This window comes from Tachypleus tridentatus, chromosome 5, assembly GCF_004210375.1.
Source record: "Tachypleus tridentatus isolate NWPU-2018 chromosome 5, ASM421037v1, whole genome shotgun sequence".
Lineage (NCBI taxonomy): Eukaryota > Metazoa > Arthropoda > Merostomata > Xiphosura > Limulidae > Tachypleus > Tachypleus tridentatus.
The window spans coordinates 53,698,130-53,707,414 of record NC_134829.1 but is presented as its reverse complement, the minus strand read 5'-3'; the positions used below and the strand labels follow the sequence as shown (position 1 = coordinate 53,707,414).

The 9,285-nt window shown below is 34.4% G+C and overlaps 1 long non-coding RNA gene across 1 annotated transcript; it reads right to left on the bottom strand.

Annotated features, from left to right (window-relative positions):
• Positions 1-6,696: 6,696 nt before the first annotated feature.
• On the bottom strand, positions 6,697-7,554 carry LOC143250294 (uncharacterized). Its single transcript, XR_013028128.1, has 2 exons — positions 7,480-7,554; positions 6,697-7,031 (listed from the first exon to the last, which is right to left on the bottom strand). It is a non-coding gene; the product is annotated as an uncharacterized LOC143250294 (long non-coding RNA).
• Positions 7,555-9,285: the final 1,731 nt, after the last annotated feature.

Genomic DNA, 9,285 nt, shown 5'->3' with positions numbered 1-9,285 from the left:
TTATTTAATCAAAATTAAACAGTTTTTATTTGATGAAATTTTACAGTTTTTCATATACTACAGGAGACAAAATTTTATCATTTCTAACAGGAGTTTTCGACATCAGGGACACCTCACTGATACAGTAAGATTTCAAAAGATTGATGTGGATATGATGGTACTTGTCCTGCAAAATAAATGTTAATGAGAGATAGAAAGTAGAGCCAACAATGATCATCATTCCACTGATGTTTAATAAAGATAATTTATTTCATGTGTACAAACAAAGATATTAACAAAACATATTTTCATTGCATAATTGATAAAGGTTAATGTAAATAACTGGAAGGGGAACAAACCCTTATCTCAGGTGAAACGTAACCAAAGTTTAACATGAATGGCTGTTATTATGACTTGATAACATTTGTTCTCAATGTTGTTTTATATTGAAACATAGATCATATACTGACCTTTAATCCCACCACCAGCCATATCGTCCCCATATCTTCCACCTGACCACCTCTACCACCATAGCCACCACCTCCACCACCATAGCCACCAAGTCCACCACCATAACCACCAAGTCCACCAAAAACCAAGTCCACTGCCAGAAACCACCAAGTCCACCGCCATAGCCTCCTCCAAGTACAGCACCAGTAAGACCCTGTTGAATAGAAATAAGCCTAGCGCCTCCTCCAAACCTCCAATTCCACCTATGCAACCACTCCGCCGATACTCTCCCCGTAACCTCCACCATATCCGCCACCGTAACCTCCGCCATATCCGCCACCGTACCCGGTTGCCTCAGCCTGTAAGTCTTCTTTCTCATCAATAGTTTTCTCCTCTGCTCGTATAGCCAGAACCAGAACGGTGAACCAGATGATAACAAACAACTTTAAGGATAGATAAAGTAAAGAGACGTTATAGCTCTTCTTACAAACACAGCGGAAGGAAAAAAACTACAAAAACGTGATGTTGATCAAGTCTTATGTTACCATGTGGTCCATTTGATAAAAATAAATTAAACCATATTGTAAATCAAATTGTATTGTTGATTAAGTCTTGTGGTACCATTTGGTTAACTTGAAGATTAATAAATTAAACCATATTGTAAACCAAATTGTATTGTTGATTAAGTCTTGTGGTACCATTTGGTTAACTTGAAGATTAATACTTTGAACTGGATTTGTAAATTAAACTAAAAATGCAAAGTATGAAGAGAAACAGCAGACATAGTTTCACCTAAACATATAACTTTAGTTTATTTTAAATATTTCTACTTTGTTTCTGTAACTTTTCATTTATATTGTTTTATATCAAATATCATTAATGTCTTACCTTTTTCTGAAACATCTTGGTGGTTTCTAAACGAAACTTGTGAGTGATGTGGCTTCTAGTTGTGCTCATTGTCATATTTATAGTCAGAGTCAACAAACGATGCGTAAAGTTGTCATAATATTTTCTCAAATAGAGCTCTTCAATTGGTTTATTAACACCACGTGTCATCGTGAAGAGATTTTTACTATTTTCTTGTTGTGGCTGAAGCCACACCTTCCAAGCAGTTTTCGAAACCTTTTATCGCTAAAACGTCACATCTTTGGCAGGAGCTAAAAAACAAACAAAACAGGGTGTATTAATAGGCCAATGAACATTCTAACAAATATATTTATAAACTAGCTTTATTACACTTATACAAAAACAAATAAATATATATATTTATAAGTTCCGCATGAGTAGGTAAAAACTAGTATTACTACAAGAAAATTAATTCAGTTTCCAGACAAACGTATCTTTCCAGAAAAACAAAAATTGTATGTAGTGCTCACGATTTCTTCTTCGTTCTGCTGACATTCTAAGTAAATACTGCTATTGTTATTGTAGCAAACTTAACAAAGAACGTGTCTCAAAAGTAAATAATATTCTCATAACAGGTCTTATTAATAATTAACTACAACATTCATTTCTAGGAGTATGAGAAACTTCTATTCTGATTCCTGATTACAAAGTGTCTTTTTTAATTACTATCGAAGAGCATATACTTCGAAGGAATAAGGTAATTAGTTTTACGTCTAAATAAATTCTACGGAATGGTTTGTTCTTTTTAAATTTCGCGCAAAACCACACGAGTGCTATCTTCGCTACTTGTTCCTAATTTAGTGGTGTAAGACCAGAGGGATGGCAACTAGTCTTTACCACTCACTTTAAAATTTCAGGCTACTACTTTACCAACGTATAGTGGGATTTACCGTCACATTATAAGGCTCACTATAGCTGATAGGGCAAGCATGTTTGGTGGACGGGAATTCGAACTCGCGACTTTGAGATTACGATTCGATCACGCTAATTAACTGACCATGCCGGACCTCACCTGAATGGAAACTGACATGGTTATTGAACTTGCGGTTACCAAAAAAGAAAGTATAATTTTCTTCTTTCTGTCTTACATTCTTTATCAATGAATTGGTGACCGATAATGACTCTTCACTCTGGTTGGAAGTCTCTGGTGAACAATAACTGCTGTTACAAGTTTAAAACCTCTTTCAGTCACCTTTTAAAACAAGTGTCCATAGAGTACAGCTTTATTGACCAATCAAAAAATTCTTTAAAATATTTATTTCTTCTGCACGATGGTAAAAATATATATACATATATTGGTAGTCGATTTAGAAATATAGACATTTTAGCAACGTGTAGGTTCTGTAATATCTACATAAGTAAACCGTGTAGCTTCTGGAATATTTGTAGAAGTAAAACATGTAGCTTCTGAATATCTGTAGAAGTAAAACGTGTAGCTTCTTTAGTATCTATACAAGTAACATAAGTACATATTTGTTATTTCGTGTTTACGACTGTTCATTTAATAGCCACAGTTCGATATTACGCCAAATTACAAAGATAACCTAAGATTTCTTCATTAATGTGTAATTTTATTTACTTACCCCGTGGGTTAACTATAAATTAACAGGCCTACAAAGCTAAAATTCGAAATTCAATTCCCACGGTGAACAGAGTAAGGATGACCTACTGTAAAGTTTTGTCCTTCAATAAAGTAAAACAAACAAGTGGTAGATAAGGTTCATCTGTTTTTTTGGTTCTAGTAACTCAACTGTAAAACTAAAAATGTCTTACAATTTTAACAATCGAGTTTCGATATCCACGGTGAGCATAGCACACCATTGTGTAGCTCTGTGCTTACCTTTTTTCTATATTTTTTACGTATGTTGCACACAACGCTTTGCCCACTACACAATCTTTTGTCTCTCTAGTCGTACACTGTAACGTTGTGTAATTATAGTGTGTGTAATATTTCCTTTGTATGTCTCTTTATGGCCGATATCACCAGGTGGTTAGGTCACTTCACTTGTAATCGCGAGTTCGAATTTTCGTCGCGTTAAATATGCTCGTGCTTTCAGTCGTGTGGGAATTATAATGTAACGCTCAATCCCACTATTCGATGGTAAAAGAATAACCCAAGAATTAGTGGTGGGTGGTGATGACTAGCTGACTTCACTGTAGTTTTACACTGTTAAATTAAGGACGACTAGCGCAGAGATCGTGTAGCTTTGCGCGAAATTACAAAAAAACAACACACAAAAATAGATAATTAATCTTAATTGCATTAATACTCCAAAACCTGTACATGCTGGTACATCCAACCTGTGTGTACAAAAACAGGAATTTTGAAAGGTTTTATAAGTGTGAGCAATTCGTTTGCTTATTTATTTGAAATTAAACAGAAAACTACACAGTGGACAAAGTGTTCTCTGCACTCCACGGGTATTGAAACCTGGATTTTAGCGTTTCAACTACACAAACATAACGTTGTGCCACTGGAAGACATTATGAGTACCAGAAATGTTAAATGTCGTAATCGTTTTCTTTTCAAGCTCCCTCTGGTGATCGAAGTTACAATATCCTTTTTCACTTTTTTCATTTTCTTTTGTGTGTGTTTTCTTGTAGCAAAACCACATCGGGCTATGTGTCAAGTCCACCAAGTAGAATGGAATCCCTGATTTTAGCGTTTATTTTCTTGTGTCGGACATGGCCTAATGATTATCGCGGCAAACTGTAAATCCCAGATTCCATATTTTGTGATCCGTTACTACAGATTCTTCTCCGCCCTGGAAAACTGCCAGTGCATTATAAGAGTGACAGTGAAATCTCATTATTCGATTAGAGAGGTTCCATTGTTGGCGGCGTGTACCGTTGATAAGCTGCCATCTCTTGACAGACTGTTATAATATAATGCCGTTTGGTGGATCAACCTTTATCTGTATTTCGCGAATGTTCGAAATAAAGAAACAAATATATTTATACAAACAAGCCTTAAAAGGTAAGTTTAAACCATTTTTCTCTCACACAAAGTGAATTATTACTTTGTACTTTTCGACAATTTTATGATTACTGATCAATGTGGCGGTCAAATAAAATTTATTGTTTTATATATTTTGTTCTTTATTGAATTTTCCTTTAGGAATAAATTTCTTTCTAAGCCTAATGCTATAAATCGGACGCAAAATTCGACCAATAGATGGATTTTATTTGACATTGAAAACCAATGTCGTTCGTTGTGTTCGAATTTCGCGCAAACCTATATGAGGTTTATCTGCGTTATCCGAATCCAATTTCGCAGTGTGAGACAAGGGGAAGGGCAGTTAGTCATTACTGCCCACGGCCAACTCTTAAGCTACTCTTTAACAGTGACAAATAGGATTGATTGTCACTTTATAACGCCTTCACAGAAGAAAAACATATCAGTGGAATGCATACTTCTGCCACGCAGTATTGATCAGTTGTGGCCCTCAAAAACAAAAACATAGAAACGTGTCCGAATATCCGTCATTTTCGATTAACACGCGCCGTTTTTACAGGACAATAGAAATAATGTTTTATCAGCATTCGAATGATTTCGACCGCCAATGTATAGCAAATACTGTGTGAAAAATCAACGTTAACACATGGAGATTTTTGAATTTTCGTAACTTTTCTGTCACTTTGAATCTCCAAAACCTAATAACTTGTGACATATATCAATGTCCATATGTATAACAATTTTCGTCCAAATTCATTCAGCCGTTTTGGAGAAATCTTGGTGATAAACAGAGAAATAAAAATGTAACCTCCGACAAACACACACAAAGGAATGAAACCATAACCTCTGTGCACTCATTGTGGCAAAGACAAAAATGAAAACTTTTACGTACAATAGATCAAGAAATTTTGAACCAGTGTAACGATATGCAGCCATTTCTGTATTGTTTTGTGGTTAAAGTTATTAGTAGGAATTATACTTGAAGACGTGTAATAAAGTACAGAAATAAAATGCCCTTTGTTATTATTTACATGTTGTAACCTGAGTAAACAGTTTTGTTTCGTAGCAGCTTGAAATTTACTGACTGCATATATTTCATTATCTTTACAATATAGATTTTAAATTTACACCTGATCCACTCAACGCAGATGTGAAATTTACACGGTATCTTCTCAATGCAAATAAACGAAATGACAAAAGACATTTGTAAACAGCCCACTAAACAATCATATTGCATACACACTGCGATCCTATATTTGGGTTAACTGTCAATTGTATGCTTGTTCATCGTAATGTTTCAGGATAATTACTGTTGAACTATTTTAATGGTTTTGTGCTTGATGATATAAACATTACTACCTAACTGAAGTATGGTTTGTTATTTTAACATTTTAAAAACCCTTGGTTATTTAAGATGTTCTCTTTGCCACAACCATTAATAGTTACACTGTTTTCCTCTAAACTATACTTATACAGCAGAGATATAGCATTGAAATTTATTTCGCATTATATTAATAACATTGTGAACATATTTAAACAATCTCTGGTTTAGTATTTTAAACCAAATTATACCAACAGTAGTTAAAGAATATTATTTCATGGAATAGTATTTATAAGTTTATCATCAAAGCTTCTGAAACTTATAAATTCGTGAAGTAAGACTGCACCTGATTGGTTCATCAACGGAACACCAGTATTTCAGTACAAACAAATGTCCAATCTCGAACCATCTGACACATTTTCCAGAACGTGTAATCACGTGCTTTATTTTTAACAGAGTAGTGCGAAATGGTGTACATTAATTTCTTGTTTTTACAATAACGTTTAGAAGCAACGTTATTAAAAAGAAAACTAATTGGTTATTTAATCAAAATTAAACAGTTTTTATTTGATGAAATTTTACAGTTTTTTTCATATACTACAGGAGACAAAATTTTATCATTTCTAACAGGAGTTTTCGACATCAGGGACACCTCACTGATACGGTAAGATTTCAAATGATTGAAGTGGATATGATGGTACTTGTCCTGCAAAATAAATGTTAATGAGAGATAGAAAGTAGAGCCAACAATGATCATCATTCCCACTGATGTTTAATAAAGATAATTTATTTCATGTGTACAAACAAAGATGTTAACAAAACATATTTTCATTGCATAATTGATAAAAGGTTAATGTAAATAACTGGAATGGAAACAAACCCTTATCTCTGGTGAAACGTAACTAAAGTTTAACATGAATGGCTGTTATTATGACTTGATAACAAATTGTTCTTGATGTTGTTTTATATTGAAACATAGATCATATACTGACCTTTAATCCCACCACCAGCCATATCGTCCCCCCATATCTTCCACCTCGACCACCATAGCCACCACCTCCACCACCATAGCCACCAAGTCCACCACCATAACCACCAAGTCCACCGCCAAAACCACCAAGTCCACCGCCATAGCCTCCTCCAAGTACAACACCAGTAAGACCTATTGGAATAGAAATAAGCCTAGCGCCTCCTCCAAAACCTCCAATTCCACCTATGCCACCAATTCCGCCGATACCTCCCCCCGTAACCTCCACCATAGCCTCCGCCGTAACCTCCGCCATATCCGCCACCGTAACCTCCGCCATATCCGCCACCGTACCCGGTTGCCTCAGCCTGTAAGTCTTCTTTCTCATCAATAGTTTTCTCCTCTGCTCGTATAGCCAGAACCAGAACGGTGAACCAGATGATAACAAACAACTTTAAGGATAGATAAAAGTAAAGAGACGTTATAGCTCTTCTTACAAACACAGCGGAAGGAAAAAAACTACAAAAAACGTGATGTTGATCAAGTCTTATGTTACCATGTGGTCCATTTGATAAAAAATAAATTAAACCATATTGTAAAATCAAATTGTATTGTTGATTAAGTCTTGTGGTACCATTTGGTTAACTTGAAGATTAATAAATTAAACCATATTGTAAAACCAAATTGTATTGTTGATTAAGTCTTGTGGTACCATTTGGTTAACTTGAAGATTAATACTTTGAACTGGATTTGTAATTAAACTAAAATGCAAGTATGAAGAGAAACAGCCAGACATAGTTTCACCTAAACATATAACTTTAGTTTATTTTAAATATTTCTACTTTGTTTCTGTAACTTTTCATTTATATTGTTTTATATCAAATATCATTAATGTCTTACCTTTTTCTGAAACATCTTTGGTGGTTTCTAAACGAAACTTGTGAGTGATGTGGCTTCTAGTTGTGCTCATTGTCATATTTATAGTCAGAGTCAACAAACGATGCGTAAAGTTGTCATAATATTTTCTCAAATAGAGCTCTTCAATTGGTTTATTAACACCACGTGTCATCGTGAAGAGATTTTTACTATTTTCTTGTTGTGGCTGAAGGCCACACCTTCCAAGTAGTTTTCGAAACCTTTTATCGCTAAAACGTCACACTTTTGGCAGGAGCTAAAAACAAAACAAAACGGGTGTATTAATAGGCCAATGAACATTCTAACAAATATATTTATAAACTAGCTTTATTACACTTATACAAAAACAAATAAATATATATATTTATAAGTTCCGCATGAGTAGGTAAAAACTAGTATTACTACAAGAAAATTAATTCAGTTTCCAGACAAACGTATCTTTCCAGAAAACAAAATTGTATGTAGTGCTCACGATTTCTTCTTCGTTCTGCTGACATTCTAAGTAAATACTATTGTTATTGTAGCAAACTTAACAAAGAACGTGTCTCAAAAGTAAATAATATTCTCATAACAGGTCTTATTAATAATTAACTACAACATTCATTTCTAGGAGTATGAGAAACTTCTATTCTGATTCCTGATTACGAAGTGTCTTTTTTACACTACTATCGAAGAGCATATACTTCGAAGGAATAAGGTAATTAGTTTTTTACGTCTAAATAAATTCTACGGAATGGTTTGTTCGTTTTTAAATTTCGCGCAAAACTACACGAGTGCTATCTTCGCTACTTGTTCCTAATTTAGTGGTGTAAGACCAGAGGGATGGCAACTAGTCTTTACCACTCACTTTAAAATTTCAGGCTACTACTTTACCAACGTATAGTGGGATTTACCGTCACATTATAAGGCTCACTATAGCTGATAGGGCAAGCATGTTTGGTGGACGGGAATTCGAACTCGCGACTTTGAGATTACGATTCGATCACGCTAATTAACTGACCATGCCGGACCTCACCTGAATGGAAACTGACATGGTGTTTATTGAACTTCTTGCGGTTACCAAAAGAAAGTATAATTTTCTTCTTTCTGTCTTACATTCTTTATCAATGAATTGGTGACCGATAATGACTCTTCACTCTGGTTGGAAGTCTCTGGTGAACAATAACTGCTGTTACAAGTTTAAAACCTCTTTCAGTCACCTTTTAAAACAAGTGTCCATAGAGTACAGCTTTATTGACCAATCAAAAAAATTCTTTTAAAATATTTATTTCTCTTCTGCACGATGGTAAAAAATATATATACATATATTGGTAGTCGATTTAGAAATATAGACATTTTAGCAACGTGTAGGTTCTGTAATATCTACATAAGTAAACCGTGTAGCTTCTGGAATATTTGTAGAAGTAAAACATGTAGCTTCTGGAATATCTGTAGAAGTAAAACGTGTAGCTTCTTTAGTATCTATACAAGTAACATAAGTACATATTTGTTATTTCGTGTTTACGACTGTTCATTTAATAGCCACAGTTCGATATTACGCCAAATTACAAAGATAACCTAAGATTTCTTCATTAATGTGTAATTTTATTTACTTACCCTCGTGGGTTAACTATAAATTAACAGGCCTACAAAGCTAAAATTCGAAATTCAATTTCCCACGGTGAACAGAGTAAGGATGACCTACTGTAAAGTTTTGTCCTTCAATAAAGTAAACAAACAAGTGGTAGATAAGGTCATATCTGTTTGTTTTGGTTCTAGTAACTCAACTGTAAAACTAAAAAATGTCTTACA